The sequence below is a fragment of the Alosa sapidissima genome, chromosome 1 (assembly GCF_018492685.1).
Source record: "Alosa sapidissima isolate fAloSap1 chromosome 1, fAloSap1.pri, whole genome shotgun sequence".
NCBI lineage: Eukaryota > Metazoa > Chordata > Actinopteri > Clupeiformes > Clupeidae > Alosa > Alosa sapidissima.
In genome coordinates, this window is record NC_055957.1 from 19,059,455 (window position 1) to 19,077,521 (window position 18,067).

General features: G+C 41.3%; 1 protein-coding gene across 1 annotated transcript in view; it reads left to right on the top strand.

The window, feature by feature from the left end:
* The first annotated feature begins 14,904 nt into the window (after positions 1 to 14,904).
* Positions 14,905 to 18,067, top strand: part of LOC121724270 — a 33,000-nt gene continuing 29,837 nt past the window's right edge. Inside the window, exon 1 of the mRNA XM_042110703.1 lies at positions 14,905 to 14,912. The gene's annotated coding sequence lies outside the window, so the exon portion shown is untranslated. The remainder of the gene's footprint in view (positions 14,913 to 18,067) is intronic.

Below are 18,067 nucleotides of genomic sequence, written 5' to 3' on the forward strand. Positions count from 1 at the left end.
TGCCAGTCTCAGGCTTTAAGCATACAAACTGGCTCTCTTAAGACTACACATCCTGTTCAACTGCTTCCTCTGCCAAAAGCTCTTTCAAAATAAAAGTCCTCACTACAATAATTCACTGTTAAACAATTTAACCCTTTAAACTACTGAACTTTTTAACTGTTCAGCCATTGTAACTCACTTCTCATCAACTATGACTCCTACCCACTGTAGCTAGTTAGCATTGTTAGCATAGTTAACATGTCAGCATAGTTAGCGTGTTAACATTTTTAGCAAAACTGCTAGAAAACATTAGCTAAGTTAGCTAAGTAGCATGGTTAGCACAGTTAACATGTTAGCATAGTTAACATTTTTAGCAAAACTGCTAGAAAACATTAGCTAAGTAGCATGGTTAGCATAGTTAACATTGTTAGCATTTTTAGCAAAACTGCTAGAAAACATTAGCTAAGTCAGCTAAGTAGCGTGGTTACAATTGTTAGCATAGTTAAATTTTTTAGCAAAACTGCTAGAAAACGTTAGCTAAGTAGCATGGTTAACATAGTTAGCATAGTTAAAATTGTTAGCATAACTCTAGCAAACATTAGAGCCATTGCAAATTTCAGTTATCTTCAAATATCTACCTATACACAGCCATTAAACTATTTGAATATCAACATTCATTGAACTTTCAGTCTATCAACAACTTTTAAACTATCTACATTCAACTTTTAAACGGTCTACTTGTAAACTATCATTAAACCATCTATCTATTAAACTAGCTGTCTATCAACAACTTTTAAACTATCTACATTCAACTTTTAAACAGTCTACTTTTAAACTATCAACTTTTATTAAGCTATGCAACCACCATGTCTATCCTAGCATCACCCTAGTAACCATCTCTGTATTATCTATTTTAACTATACATGATATTTTACATCAGAACTTTTGCATTTTCATGCACTGAAAATTCCTTGGAATTGCATTTCTAGTTATTATTATTATATTCTAACGCAGCTAATGCAGCTTCAACCGTTTAACATAGAAACTTCATTTAAACTATGTTACGTAGGTCTTACTTACTTAGGACATGGGTGCTTTGTACATTTCATCTTTGTAACTTTTATACTTTATAAACTATTAATTAAAAACTATTGAAAATGTCCCCATAGACTTAACATTGGCCCTTATTACATCACAGCAATTAGAATCTTGTGCCAGGTGGCCAGGCCACCTGCATCAACTGTCAGTTTCTCAGGCTTTAAGCATACAGCCTCATTCTCTTAAGACTACACATCCTGTTCAACTGTTTCCTCTGTCCACAACTGTTTCAAAATAAAAGTCTTCACTACAATAATTCCCTATTAAATAATTTAACTTTGCTAGGGTGCATCAGAGTGCACCAGAAAGAGATCCGAGTCCTCTTTCAAATGAACTCACAATATGAATACAAAATGAACTGAGTCCCTTTTGTTGTGGTCCACTTTCTGGTTCTATTTTAATGGACTGAGTTGGGTTCTTTTTAAAGGGACTATATGTGAAAACATCCTCAATCTCATTGCTCCGAATCCTGGAAAGCATGTGCTGCTGAGGATACATGCACACACACACACACACAGGGCATGGACCGGGAGAATCCAGTTAAGCTGCAGAGCAACAAAATGCAGCCAGTATAGTGTAATCATGTCATATCGGTGTAAACCATTTGTCTGTGCATGTCTTTGTGTGTAAAGGTTTGTGTGCACATGTATTTTTGTGTCTATCTGTATCTTTTCACAACAAACATACACAGCAAGAGCCATCCAGTTTCTATGACAAGGTCTTGGAATACATCCTCGTATTGCATTGTAGAAAATATTTTGATTAACAAAACTCTTCGGTAACACTTTATAATAACTACACACAATTCACCATTTATTAAGCCTTTGTTACTTATTAGTTAATGGTTTGTTCATCATTAGTAATTTCTAATTTATCATCAGTAAAGCATTTGTTCACACAGTTATAAATAGTTTGTTCATAGTAAATAAGCCTATACCTAAAATATGTTTATACATTATTGTTGATACTTAATCAATGATGCAATAATATGTTTTTGATGAAGTAATATTTCCATTATTTAACAGTCGTTACATACACATGTACTAATGATTAGTTAGGGTGATGATACATATTTTATAAACCACTTCCTAATACTATAATTAATAATTAACTCAGGAGTTACAAGTGGTTAGTTAATGATATTTTGTGAGCTCATCTAAAGTGAGGACGTTTTATGCCTTGCAACACATTTACAAATGAGTTATAAAGTTTACACTTGCATTTATTCATTTAGCCAACACTTTCACCCAAAGCGACTTACACATGTCAATGAAATTAAAGGGCAAGGCCACATTGGTGGACGCCAGGGTTTGAACCCCAAACTTTATGGGTTACTGCATGTTAACCCGGCTCCCTATCCACTACACTACCTCTGCCCAGTGGTATTGCAACAGTCAATTCAAAAATATGATATAGATATGCGTGTTTACTATGAACAAACCATTTTAACTGTGTGTAAACATGATTTACAGATGAGAATTAATGTAGGAATAATGCTTTACAAATGAAGAATACTGCATTTAATAATAGTTTACAGATGTTTAATAACAGTGTGTAGTAGAAGAAAACAGAAACTCTTGCATAGTTGAAGGGGTTTCTGTCTGGGTCAAGGTAGTGTAGTGGATAAGGAGCTGGACTAGCATGCAGTAGCCTGAAAAGTTAGGGGTTCGATTCCCAGCTTTCACTGTTATGTCAATGGCCTTCAATTTAATTGACATGTGTACGTCGCTTGTCTGCTAAATGAATGAATGTGAATGTACTCTTTACAACTCATTTGAAAATGTGTTGCAAGGCATAGAAAGTCCTCACTTTAGATAAGCTCACAAAATATCATTAACTAACCACTTGTAATCCCTGAGTTAATCATGAATTATAGTATTAGGAAGTGGTTTATAAAATATGTATCATCACCCTAACTAATCATTAGTGCATGTGTATATTGCATAATATATTAAGTATTAACAATAATTCATAAACATATTTTAGATGCTTATTTACTATGAACAAACCATGTATAACTGTGCGTACAAATACTTTATTTATGAGAATTAACATAGGAACAATGGTTTACAAATGATGAACAAAGCATTTTGTAATAGTTTGCAACTGGTTTATAAAACATCATAAAATGATGTCATTATAAGTGGTTGTTTCATTACTTATTAAGTATCATCATGTACTTACAAACATGTTTTTTGGATAGGCTTATTTACTATGAACAAACCATTTATAATTGTGTGAACAAATTCTTTACTGATGATAAATTATGTATGAACAAGAAATTACTAATGATGAACAAACCATTAACTAATAAGTAACAAAGGCTTAATAAATGATGAATTGTGTGTAGTTATTATAAAGTGTTACCAACTCTTTTATCATACATTTCTTCACTAGTGAATGACATGTTGATGGTCTGTAAAAATGGCTAGTCAACTGATGCTGGTAAGCCCTTCTTAGAGAAGTACCAATAAATGGCAGTGGGCTGCCACTGATTTCCATTTCATTATGTCAATTGTGGTTGCGTACACCCATGTTTCAACTGCCATTACAGTTTAGTCTTATTTTGCATTTATAGGTTTTAATCTGAGGAAGACGATATCAGTGAAATGTGAAGAGTTTTGTTTACTCCAGGCCTCACCTAGTCAAGGAGTCACATAGAAATGAGTCTCAGGTATGGTGGGTAATTGCGCCATGGGAATCTTGTGACACGACTGCTTGCATCTGCAGGTGTGTTTCAGCCTCTGTGGTGGCAGGAGTGTCGTGCTAGACGCTTCCCTGCGCCTCACCCTGACGGTGGAGGCAGTGGAGGTGGAGCGGAGTGACATCCTCCGTGTAGGAAAATCCCTGCGTTCAGAACCTAATGGAGGCACGAGGGACATGCTGGCTCAATGGCAAATCCAAGTAATCTCTGATTCAAGCTGGGAACCCATTTCTGCCGCACTGAATGATGAAAGGTGCGCTGCTGCTCCGCCAGCACCCTCCTATAGACACACACACACACACACACACACATATACACACACGCAAGCACGCAACATCTTTTCCCACACATCCCTGCCCTTATCAGTCCTCAGGAAGGCGGCCTGTTTTTCTTCCTCGCCATCTCTCTCTCTCCCTTTCTCTCTCTCTCATACTCAGTCTTTCTCTCACTCTCTCCTACAACCTCTGCAGATTAGTAGGGTGTGGTGGGAAGTGTTATACTTTTGTAAAGTGTTATACTTTTATAACATTTTAAACTAGATTTACCGCATAGCGGTACAAAATATGACCGCCGCTCAGTCCTATACATCCATTCCGCGAACATAAATCACACTAATCAATTTGTATCCATCTTCTACTCCACCTCCCACTCTTGAAACTTTTGTGTATGCTTGTTTGCATGCCTGTGTGTGTGCGGGCCGCACAGCAAGTAGCCTACTGGCGCTGCAAAGGTGAATAGATTTGTAGCACTAGCCAAAAAATGTGTAGCATTGTTATAAAACCTTTAAAATCTCTAAACAATGGGACCCACTGTACAGTAGCTTAGCTGAAGGTCTGTGGCTAAAGCAGCCATAATGAAAGTGTTATCATTGTTTGGATACTTCACACACACACACGTGCTTTTTAATCGCATAGACTACAACTAAGCTGGAATCAAAGCACACCGATTCACCACCTCTCACACCCTAAACACGCACTTCAAACAAACAAACAAGCGTCTCAGTCTCACGCATGTATATCAATAGGCAAAACTGTATTAGACGTAACGTTGGTAAATCATCCATCGCACAGAAAGATTTGTAGCACGTGCAACAGGTAGGCCTACAGCCCTGCCCTGGAAACATCTCTCAAAGTGCGCTCTAAAACATTTGGTTTAAATGGAGATGTAGATCATCACGGGTGCATTAAAGCAACACCAAAGAGTTTTTTGTACCTTAAAATAATGTTTCTAAAATCATTTCAGTGGTTCATCAACTCATAACAGGGTGAACGGCACTTTCTGCATTCGCTTCGCAGCCCTCTATTGCCGGATCGGGTAGCGGATCTGTAGTTCGATGGAATGAGACATAAGAAACTAAAGTTTGACTTGCATCTGATGTCGCAATACATTATACTTTCATAAAAATCATGCAACATGTTCTATCTTGTGTGTGGACATTGTTATTTGCAAAGCCGGTGCTGGATAAACAAATGGTGCGTGTGACAGAGGAAACGTTCTTTGGTGTTGCTTTAATAAATCTACATTGTGACGAGTTGACACAAATTATTCACTTTGACAAATTTATGTAGTCTAGTCAATTACGTCGTCTCAGCCCTAGTTAGTTTACTTTGAGCCATGCTCTTCCTTAACGTTACTTGAACACCTTTGAAAATAGAGGATTGAGGTAGCTGTGTTTGGGAATGAACGTCAGCTCAGATGCTTTTTGAGACTTTTTGTGGTCTTAATGCAACACTTTACAAAGCACTGACAGGGCCACCAAGGACTGTGAGCGAATCAACAGCAGAAAAACCTATTTAGCAAGCAGAAATGTCCCAGCCTGTTTAAGATGCTTCATAGACAGGTTGGTAGGCCTATATTTTCCATTAGAAAACCATCACGTTAGCGAACGCGTTGTGGCTAACTCACTTAGCTCCTGTATGCTAGTGTCAGAAAAGAATGAGACAGTCGAAAGATAAAATTACAGCGCTGATATAAATTTGCTTGCTAACCGCATTTATGGTTTTCTACAAATAAACAAATAGCCTAATCAAATTGGCCTCCATCACTCAACCAATGCTAACGGTAGGCCTAACATTATTTTACCTAGGTCGTAGGCTATTGATAGGCCTATACGCAACTTGTATAAGATTAACGTACCTGCAGTAAAAACCAAGCATGTCTGATAAACATTCTCAGATTTATTTCGGCTTCAAGAAGAAATGGGAATTACATTTCATGTGAAAATCATCCTACCCTTATTAGATGTTCTCTGCGGTAAACTACAGTGTTTACCTAGGAAGCGTCTATCGTCTTTCCAACCCACTTTAGATTAACTTCCAACAAAATTACGTCTCACTGCAACGATGCGCCATCTGGTGGACAAACGACTACGTAACACCAATACTGGAAATGCAGCCAAATAATGATGAATATTTGTTTTTCCTTTAATCCTACTGAATTTGTAATTATGTATCGGCCGCTCTAATTGCCGATAACGATAGTATGTACGTGCCTGTGTGTGTGTGCGTGTGTATATGTGTGCACCACCATCTACAGGCCAATGAGTGTACAGTCACAAATGTACACTTACCATCGGGGCAGCCGTGGTAGTGGCCTCCGGGGACAAAACAAAATTTTTCCGTAAAAGTCTAGTGGGGCTACATACCCACCAAATTTCATGTGTCCCGGTGTTTCGGTGTCCCGGGTATCGTTGACCAAAATTCAGGAAGTAGATGACGAAAAAAAAAAACAAAAAAAAAACAATCCCTATATGCATGGGCGGATTATGAACTTTCGGGCCCCTGGGTCCAGATGTATTAAGGGCCCCCCACTAATTGTCGTATATGTGGGAGGGGGGGGAGGTTTTGGGGGTCCTCCTCCAGAAAATGTTTAATTTGTTTGATGTGATTTCCTGTATTCTGGTGCATTTTGGGGATGGCTAATACTAAATTCAATCAGATTCATAGCATACATCATGATTTGTTGATATTGAGGCAATGATTCCATGCAAAGGCTTGGGCTTCAGGGCCCCCTGAGCCTGGGCCCGGTAGGCCCATGCAGTAATCCATCCCTGCCTATATGACCGCTTCGGGAGCTTCGCTAGCGGCAGTCATAATAACAAGTTTAACTAATACTATTTGCTATTCTACCAGAATTCTCCTAATGTGCCCTCTGTATTCCAATGTCTCTGTGTCGCTCTGTGTCTCACTGTGGCTAGGCAAAGCCTGCCTGGCCTTGCAGCTGCGGAGATAAAGTATAAGTATATAAGTATATATACTCTTTTGATCCTGTGAGGGAAATTTGGTCTCTGCATTTATCCCAATCCGTGAATTAGTGAAACACATTCTAATCCGTGAATTAGTGAAACACATTCAGCACACAGGTGAGGTGAAGCACACACTAATCCCCGCGCAGTGAGCTGCCTGCAACAACAGCGGCGCTCGGGGAGCAGTGAGGGGTTAGGTGACTTGCTCAAGGGCACTTCAGCCGTGCCTACTGGTCGGGGTTCGAACCGGCAAGCCTCCGGTTACAAGTCCGAAACGCTAACCAGTAGGCCACGGCTGCCCCCCAATAATGACGTCATCAGAGGCGGGTTCTACTCAAAGCCAGCAAGAGAGCAGACTGAATGGTATGTAACCCATGACCCCGTGACCTGTGATCACTGTATAAACCCCTGAACTTTGTGTAAATCTCTGAACTTGTGTTTCAGTGAAAAGTTTGTACCCTTGGCAGCAACAGTGCTGAAAGATAAGACCAAACAATGATCCTTTCATAAGCCACCTGTGGGTTCAAAGTTGCCAAATGTTCGGGAGTGCGATCGTGCGATCCACTCAGCCTGGCGCTATGTAGTCATTAAAGGAATTTTGCACGGAACTCTGCCTTTCTTTTTGGGATAAGCACTTATAATGGTGTATTTTTGTGTACAAGATGTTTGGACTTAATTTCTGGCCCGAGTCTCAATTATCTGATATGACAACTGCCAATAGTTAGGCTATAATGATTAGATTACTGTAAAATAATTTTACGGTCATGTGATGGATATGAATCTAGCCCCAAAAAAAACATAAGCAGACACATTTGTTTCTTTAGCCAGGTTTAATGCTACTGTTGCAATCAGGAAAACATAGCCTGAAGCTAAGCACAAATCGAGGAACACAGGACATTCAAAAGGAGGATTTGTTGTTTTGCAGCATTAAGTGTCTGTACCCAAAATAACACCTTAAAAAAAAAATTTGTACATGTTAGTTTGGTACTTGGTATGCCAAACGTAGCTGATTTCAAACCTGAAAATTTCCCAAGAGTTTTCCAAAAGACACTGACCTTCGCAAGTACAAGGTAAAAGTAGGCTATTTAAACATCAGTCAGAGAAGCAGACTCGTTTTCTTTGGCAATGGTCACATTGGCGTCATATCAGTTGTTATATTGGAGCTTCGCTCATGTTAATAAGTCATTCAGTGAGGGGGAATTTGTGATGTCTTAGATATTTTTGTTGCTTGCTGCTCATTTCTAAAAAAGATTATTTGTAGAATCTGCAAGTCTCACTTTAAATAAAAAAGAGAAGCGCTATTTAAACTGTAACCCCATGTCTCATTAGGTGTAGGCCTATAAATCACTGTTGCTGTTGTAGTGTGGGCATTTTTCTTTTGAGTGGTGTGGAATTGTTTTTGACTCTTTATGCTGGACTGGTTAGCTACCCCTGATATAGTGGTAACTCATAGATATCGTATTGGTACAAGTATTTGGGCCATTCACCTGTCACCTTGCAGTTTACTCTTCCCAAAGTCTGGTATGTTGCTTCATATGGATCCAAGTAAAAGCATTTTGTGTGTGTGTGTGTGTTCTCTCTCTTTCTGTGTGTGGTTGGGTTTGTGTCTGCATGCTAGATAAAGAGCAGCCCAGGGTAAATGAGACTGCTGCTAACTTGATTATTTACTACTTTTCCATGCTGTCATTCTGATCTTTATCTTGGTGTAATCACATTTTCTTGCCATTACTGGCACAAGTGGACCCTACATATACAACATGCTTTGGATAACGTTATTGAAAACGTCTAAATGTAACATATCATTCAAGCAAAATAGTACCACAAAGTGTTATTAAAGGTATATAAAAATTGGTAACTTGTTAGCCCGTGGTAAAAGTGTTCACAGGGTTGTGCATTTGTTTTAGATTGTAATTTTGTTTTATGACTTGTAATTTTGTGATTGTACATTGTAAATTTGCAGCCGCAAACGTAAATTTGTTTTGCACATCCCGGCCACCGTACAAATGAGTACCAGGGCATGACTTTACTTCAGGATACACAAAAGTGGTAAGTAATGATGAACTCCAATTTAACAAATTGCTTAGTGAAGTTATGTTATGTAAGCATTAACAAATGACTATCAGGATGTGACTTTACTTCATGGTATACAAAAGTGGTAAGTAATGATGAACTCTAATTGAACAAATGCTTATTACAAGTGACATTATGTTAAGTAAGCATGAACAAATGAGTAACAGTACCTGACTTTACTTCGGTTTACACAAAAGCGGTGAGAAAAGATGATTTTATGATTGATCATGTGTTTACACACAGGCCACACAGACGTTTTTGTGTGCAGGAACATAACCTTGGATTAGTGTGGAGAGTGGAGTGTGTGTTTGTTTGTTTGTTTGTTTAAGTGTGTCTTTTTGGCAAGGAGAGAGAAAGACAGATTTGTTGACAGTCCCCAGTTCATCAATACTACAAATCACACCCAGTAATAGAGAGAAATGTACTGAGAATAACATGGTAACTCAATTTCCCCAGTTGCAGGGCATCTGCAGCCTGTGTAATGAGTCCTCCTGTGTCTGAGATGCTGCACTTCACTCTATCTCTGTTTGGCCTGTGTGTTTATATATGATTTGGGATTGTGCAGTATGAGTGCAATCCATTCTATTTGTCTGTGTGTGTGTGTGTCAGTGTTGCGCGGTCTGCCCGAAATTAAGCGGTCGCCCGCGGATGACCGCGGTCACCCGCGGTTATGAGTCGTAAACAAAATATTTTAATGATATTTGGGTCATTTGCGGGCGGGTCAGTTAAAATGAATTAAATATATATTTTCTACAAATAGGCCTACTTAAAATATCACAAGAAGGCTAGCTAGCATCAATACAGTAAAGCATCAATACAGTAAAGTCAACAGTAAAGAAGCTGAAGACGCGAGTTAAAATAATAAAGACACCCCTTCAGGAAAAGCGATATAGGCTATGGGAAATATTGGTGAAAGATGACAGTAGTACAAGTTTCTTGTACTATGGTATATGGTCTATGTAGGCCTACTTCTTGAAGCCATTTAAGTATGACAGCCAAAACGGGCAGCCTACAGGAATAAATGTTATGGCACAGACTACACAGCCATATCTACCGGTATAGGTTCACGCATGCATAAAAGTTACCTTAGTTCGTTGTGTTTGTGACTTTAAACAGTGGATGTGCTTTAGTAAAGCTTTGTGCTTCATTCAGCATTATAAACCAGATCTTACGCTAACGTTTTGACCAGCAATGTATCTCTTGCCTACCTTGCCTCACCATTTCTGTTTTCGAAAGAAAGATGTATGTCCATGGCCTTCAAATCTTATCCTAGTGTTCTAATCCTTGGTGGTTGCGTGCGTGCTTGCGCTCTTATTCTCATTCTCTGTCCTGCGCAAACATATGTCCTGCATGCCTACTGCGTGTAGTTCTACTGCATAAAGTTTCGCAAATAAATTAGTTTGTTTTACAGAAATGGCCTACTGTCACACTGTATGCCGGCTATAACCAAAAGCACACATTTTGTAAATAAGCGGGTCGGATCGCGGGTCGGGTATAATTTTGTCCTAATTAATATTCGCGGTCCGAGTTGTGGTCGGGTTGATTAAAATATCGGGCGACCGCGGGCCGCTTGTGACCAAACCCGCGCAACACTGGTGTGTGTGGGTGTGTGTGTGTGGGGGGGGGGGTTCTGTATGTTTCTCTGAAAGAGTATGCATGTGTGTGTGTGTGTGTGTGTGTATGTGTGGGCATGCTCTGTGCCTCACAGTAATCTTGTTAAGAGAGCAGGCGAATCCTCAATGACACCTTGGCTGTGCGCAAGCAGGGGCCTGATTTCCACTGATGAAATGTGGAGCGCCAGCAGAGCTGCCGCGGCGGGGAGACTGTGGCGGCCACACATCCACCCTGTCTGAGTCACCATCACCGTAAACAGCCGTGACTGCTGCTGAGCCCGCCTGCCGACGTTATCGGGGTTAGAGAGACATCCATTACACACACACACACACACACATTCACAGTGACACAGACTCGCACACGTGCACACATTCAGAAATTGGCACCAATCTGCCTCCACCGCCGACCCGCTGGAATCATTCTGTTTGGATGTTGGGAAATCTTGGGAGAAGAGGAAAAACCAGGGCAGGATGTGGTGACAGTAATACTAACCCTGCATATCAGACTCTGGCATGACATTCTTTGGACCTTGCTAATGTCCTTATCTTCACATTTTTAAATGTGCAGGATGTCCCCTCTGCAGGCAAGGCCCACAAGGTCACTACACTGACTGAATGAATACAGAACTAGATGTACCGCAGAGCGGTACAAAATATGACCGCCGCCCAGTCCAGCACATTTTTTCCACAAAAATAAATCACGCTGAAAGGCCTATATGATTCTAACTGTCTCACTAAATTGCATTATCCACACTCAATTCTCACTGGTATCTGCTAGACAACAAGTACCAAAACATGATTAGTTCATAGATTTCACATGTAAAATGCATTTTATACAACCCCACCCCCATCTTGCCTGTTCATAATTCTGAGAAATTCTTGAATTGTGTGCATGTGTGCGTGTACATGTTTATGTTTATGTGTGTGGGTGTGTGTGTGTGTGCGTGCTTGTGTGTTTGCCTGCGTATGTGTGTTTGTGCATGTGCATGCATGTGCACATATATCTACTGTGTGAGTATGTGTCATACGTAGGATTACTGTGAATGTATGTGTGCGCGTGTGTATCTGTTTATGCACATGTGTGCACATGGAATGGGTTAACATGACCCCTGGAGGCAAACATATGGAAAAAATTGGTCATCCTAGGTCCTACGGTTCTCAAGATATTCACAGAAAACTGTGTCTGCCCTACCCTCCTTTCGGGGGGTCCAGTACAGCGGGGGGGCTACAGATCAAAACGAAAAATGATGGTTCCATGCTATCCATGTGGGGTTACATGCCCACCAAGTTTTGTGTACCCCGGTCTTTCAGTGTCCCGGGAATCCTTGTTGGTGTACGGTCACTAAATGCACACATCAATTATTTTATTGTAAGGCCCCCCATGAACGAAAGTTCACAAAACTTGGCATGCATTCGGAGGGTGTCATAATGATCCTACACTTTAAATTTCGTGCAGTTTTGACCATGTCAGCCAGAGATATTGTGATGAAAACACCTAATTTTTTACTTTTTAATTTTTAACTAGGTGGCGCTATACATGAAATAAGTGGTATTGGGATGGGTTGACATGCCCCCTTAAGACCAACAAACAAAAAAAAGGTGGACCTCCTAGGCCCTACGGTTCTCGAGATATTCACAGAAAACTGTGTCTGCCCTACCCTCCTTTCGGGGGGTGCAGTCCAGCGGGGGGGGGGCTACAGATCAAAATGAAAAACGATGGCTCCATGCTATCCATATGTGGTTACATGCCCACCAAGTTTCGTCTACCCCGGTCTTTCAGTGTCCCGGGAATCCTTGACGGAAATTTGGCGAAAAAAAATAAAATAAAAAAAATCTGACTAAACCTATATGAATAATTACATATGTTGCAACTACCCCCTCTTCCCAACACACACACACTGACTCTCTTATCATCCTCTTCATTGTATTGAGTTGTCAGCGCAGCAGCCATAGGGTAAGGCAAAACCTTATGTGCATGATGGTGCTTGTGAGCCTGTCTGTGTATATGTGTTTGTTAGTATGTATCTGTGAGCGGGGCGGACTTACAGCTATACAATAGGGTGTAGAAGTGGCAGCTTCCTGTAATGATATACAAATTCATTCCCAGACGGGCGGCGAGGTAATTTCCCAACACTAACAGTAATTGGTTTCCTTCCTTCCCACTGCTTTAATGACTACTCTGCTGACAAGGGCATCACACACAGCTGTAAGGTTAAGACTAAATGTATAGATGTGGTGGGGTACGTACAGTGGAAAACACAACTCCATAGGACACAAGGTCACAACATTTCTCAATTCTCACTTTGTGTAGCCTAGCAGCCTAGAACCTGGGGAGAGGGAACTAGCCAAAAGTACCATTGAATTACGCAGTATTGACCATTCACCTCCAACTCCGCCACACTCATGATGCAAGTGGGGAGTAGTGATGATGCTGGTGGTGGTGTGGGTGGTGGTGCTGGTGCTGGTGTGGGTGGGCTATTTCTTAGACTCCACAGCCCTCCATTCCAACAGGAACAATCCCAGTTGTATTCATATGAGTAAATAAAACGAAATATGTACACAGCAAGCTCTCTCTCTCTCTTTCTTTCTCTCTCGCTCTCTCTCATACACACAGACACACACACACACACAAGTACTTGCAGAGCCCATCATCCCACTAGCCAGCTCATTTATAGCTAAAAAAACACAAATAATTCACCTGTCTAAGCCCCTACCCTCACTGCCTGAAGCTAAGGAGTCTCAAACACATGGAGGAAAACCCCAGGTGTTTGTTTTTTTCTACGGGTGCTCTTTGTATTCAAGCCAAATCTGAGGAGCGTCCACGCTTTGATGTACGCAGGCACCACACACAAGCCCCTTTAAACTCCCAGCAGAGTAGACTTTTTGAATTGAGAAACACAAAAAGGAAACTACCTTACTTTTGAAAGCAAACAGGAAGCTAAACCTTTTATGCTGATCAAGGTCTTATAAAGGTCACAAGATAATGGCACATCTTGGCATTCCTGCAGTCATTAAAGTGGCGTGTTGGATGTATGAGAGCCAATGGAAATCAGAAGTCCTATTGGCTATAGATAGTTTGCTCTTCCTCTTCAGTTCAGTGATCTGGTACGTGCTGAAGGCTACCTGCATTTGTGCTGCCTGTTTTCAAGCTGATGCAATCCATGTGCCACACTGTGTTTTTCCAGATCCTTTAACGCTATACTCAGTCTGAGCCATGTGACCTGGGTTTTGATTAAGTCTATGCATTCTTTTGAAGGACCAGTCTAATTAATTCACCATGCACAATCAATTCACATCTATAGACATCTGTAAGAGGTAAGCAGTCTTTCTACTATAATGTTGAACCCAGTGAGGAGTGTGCAGTCTAATAGAGACTATGGCACATGCCAGGGGGTCTTCCACAAACAAGAGAGGCCCTTCATTGCCCCTGTCTGGCCCACAGCTGATCCATTATAAGAAGAAGAGAGAGGAAATTGTCTCCCTGTGCAATTTGCTGTTTAATTGTTTCGTTATTGTCAATGTCATCTTGAGGTCTCTGCAACCAGGGAACACTTGCGCAGAGAGAGAGGGAGAGAGTCTGGTATTTCTTTTAGAAGGAAATTAGTTATAACTTTCCAAAATTGGAGAATCACGTGTATGTCTCTGTGTTTCTCTGTGTGTGTGTGTGTGTGTGTGTGTGTGTCAGGGAGAGTGTCAGAATATTTTGTATTGCCTACTGAACATTCGAAGCCAAGTTCTTTTTTGTGCAAACAGCAGATCATGGCTTTTGCCAGATGTTTGCTGACAGAAATTGTTTTTGTAGTCCAACATTCAAGCCTTCGAGGTAAAACACTATAAAAGGAATGAAATGAGTTTTGAGCTGCATGAAAATGTTCACAAAGCTGCTTATGACATCAGGATAGATTAAGCACCCTGCACATTTATTGATACCTCTGCTAAAGATGAGTAGAAAGAGGTATAAAAAATCCTCTTGGGTGTTTCATCATTGTTTCGCAATTAAAACAATGAGGAAATATCGAACCTTGAACATATATTTTTTTTAATGTTTCTTTTTAGACCCCAAGATGCTACTTGTCTCTGTATCTTATCAACAGCGATACTTAGGCAAGTTAGTAACAGTTCCATTTGATTGACACTTCTTAACCACTGTTGTAGTGTTGGCAATACAAACATACCCGATTTCCTATGCATTCAGAGGTGTGCTGTCTTTCAAATAATGCCAATGCCAAGGGGGTTAAAGAGTAAACAGTACAGCAATTTACCCTTGGGGTTCAATAAAGTATCTATCTATCTATCTAGCATCTTTGAGAAATTGGGCTTGGGGATTGAAAAGACTAAAAGCAATAGCCTGTGTGTGTGTGTGAGTGTGTGTGTGTACTGTCAGTAGTGATCCATAGTATCCATAGTCAAATTTAGATTCTGTTTCTATTCTACCAGGACAGCGTATGTGGGTATTTCTTCAGGGACAGAAATACAAAATAGTCTACTCGTCATCAAAACAATACATTAGGCTGGAACGGTTCCAAGATTGACACCAGTTCCATTTGCACAATGGCCCATAGAATTCAGTGGACATCTATTTAAATGTTTAAATGGTATATGGGATGGGACATACACATACATGACTAAATTTTATACATCACCCAATTGTGTGTGTGTGTGTTTGTCTGTGTAAGGATATTCATCCGAACAGCATGTTTCTCTTCTGTGTATTCTGTCATCTTCTGTACATGTGACAAAAAATAAACAGAAGGCCCTCAGTCACACTGCCTGCTCAGTCTCTAACCTCAAATCAATTTCAGCTCATTTTCTGAAAAGCCTCTCTCTGTTTGCCATGCTCCCATGGTGAAAATGGCACAGGAAATCTCTGGTGGAGGGAGGGGAGACAGTGGAGAACAATGGTCATGGAAGAAACAAATCAATCGTTTTATGCGTCCAATGTGAGAGTGACATTTTGCCTGTGATTGCGGGGAAGTGTGACAGCAAAGACGTTGTGGGTTTAGCGAGGGCACGAGACACGTGCCTACTAGACCCTGAGTCCACTCAATCCCCCCTCCCTGCATTCCCCTGGGTGAGCACACATGCCCTCAACACACTGTGGCTGACCTCTCCCACCCTTACCTGTCACCTCCTCTGTAGTGACCAGCAAACTTTTGCCGAGGCTCGCATCAAAACAATGCCTCCGCCCTGCATTACGCTAATTGCTGCCGACGGATTCAGTTCACGCATCGATGGACAGAATAAAGGTTTCCACGGCAAACTGTCAGCAATCTTGACATTGCTTTAAGCGAGTTCACCACTGGCATAGACACAGTAGCATCTACACACAGCCCACTCTACATAGCATCACAGTGATGAACTGTGCTCTGCCACAGAGCCCGTGCTAGTTTGATGCTATCCCTGGCCCGGCTCTGCTTAGTAGGAGAGGGATACAGGAGAGCTTTATAGTCTTTGTTGTTGTTTTTTGTATGTATATACTTATATTACTTTTTCTGCTGTAAGTGCATGTTGTCTGTAATGTCTGTATGCTACTGAGACTTTGAATTTCCCCTTGGGGATCAATAAAGTATCTATATATCTATCTACCTATCTCAGACATTATTATTCATGGACACAATTTCTCAAACATTAAAAAAAAAAAAAAAAAACAATCATGACAGTGAAGCAATTTTGATAGCAGAAAACAGACCCCGAACATACCGCTGCTGACCACAGATTTTGACAGACATGGATAAACTTGAGAGGAAGAGGAAGACCTGAACAGTGTTCGTCCTATTCAGGTCTCTAAGTGGTTTAACTAAATATTTTAATGAGATAAGATTCCCATGTATGCTTTCATATGTTTCTTGCGCTTTGCTGCACATTGTGATTCCCCCGACAAGGTCTCAGTGCTCACGCTTTCACAGCTGTTTGTGGGAGTGCTTTCATTTCAGATATGTCTGACATGTCCCCCAGATACAATCACTGTCATTCCGGCCTTTTCAAACTGTCTGTCAAAGGCAGTCAGCCCAGCATGCGTCGACAGAGTGGCACATCCACACGTCGGCAAAGGAACAACAACCTGCATAGCCACTGAATTCGTCACTGTCTCACCAGAGCCGCCCGATCGTTTCTCTCTCTGCCTTACTATTGCTTTTCACCTTGAGTGTGTTATGTAATTAGCACTCATCCCTGCAGTCATGTTTATTTTGTGTCCTTGTAACATTTTGTAAGTGTTGTGTGTGTGTGTGTGCGTGTGTATAAACTGGCAGGTGAGTCTGTGAAAAAGTGGTGAGTCTACCGTGTGAGCGATCATGTCTCCTATCAGCAGTCCCTCTTACCCAAACTGCAGGAAAAACAAACTCACCGATTACAAAATCATGCTGCTGTTCACCGACTGCCCGCAAGCAAAAAGGATTGGAATCCTTGTATCATTTATGTGACCTATTACCTTCACCAGTCAAATGCTATCTTTAGTAACCGTGGAAAAAAGGCGCTGTAATCTTAGCCTGCTGGTAAATATTTCAAGCGCAAAGCTCTATCTGGACTTCGCCTGGCATGCTCTCAGAAATAGCAGCAAGTCTCATGAACTCTTGCAATATTGAGTGGCAGGTTTAAAAGCACACATACCATATTTTATACACAAAGATGCAGGAAGAGTAGGAGAGACGCAAGTCTGCTGCCTTATTTCTGATATGTCAGTTGACTCCATGCAGTAAGCGCCTGCTTCAGGCCACCTGATCAAGTTTTAGGCCGAGGGGGGTTGATAGAGTGACAGCTGCTGTGGAGTGACGCACTGATTCATGCCCTCCAGGAAAATGCTTCAGCGCGGTTTTGACACTGGCTTCAGGCCCTGCTCGCGGCGAACAGGAGGCTGTTTACAGGATGCAGAAAGGCTGTACACAGAGAGAATTCCAGGAGAGTAGTCCAAAGAAAAATTAAACCAATTTTCTTTAAACCAACAAGTAAACTTCTTCAAAATAAAAAGCTGTACAGGCTGGGCCGTCCTTTTGTGTCTGTTTCGGTCTTGTTTGTTTCTCTCTCAGTTAGTTCATCTTTCCTGTCACGCATGGCCATTTAGTCTGACAGCGGCACGCCATCAGACAGCAGCCCTGTCCCCCCGAGGCGAGGGCTCAGCAGTCCACTGCCAAGGGTCACCGTTAAACACGGATTACAGAAGAAGGAAGCCATGAAAGATTAAAAACGGCCGGCGCCCCCAAGTGCACCCCCTTTTGGCCCTGGTCTCCTCTCCTGTGCCCGTGCTCTGCACGCATCATCACCTGTGGTACCCACTGACCACCGCAACGTGAACGGGAAGATAATGCCCACTTTGCATCGTCTTTTATTCACGGCCATGCTGCTGTCCTCAATAATTTGGGC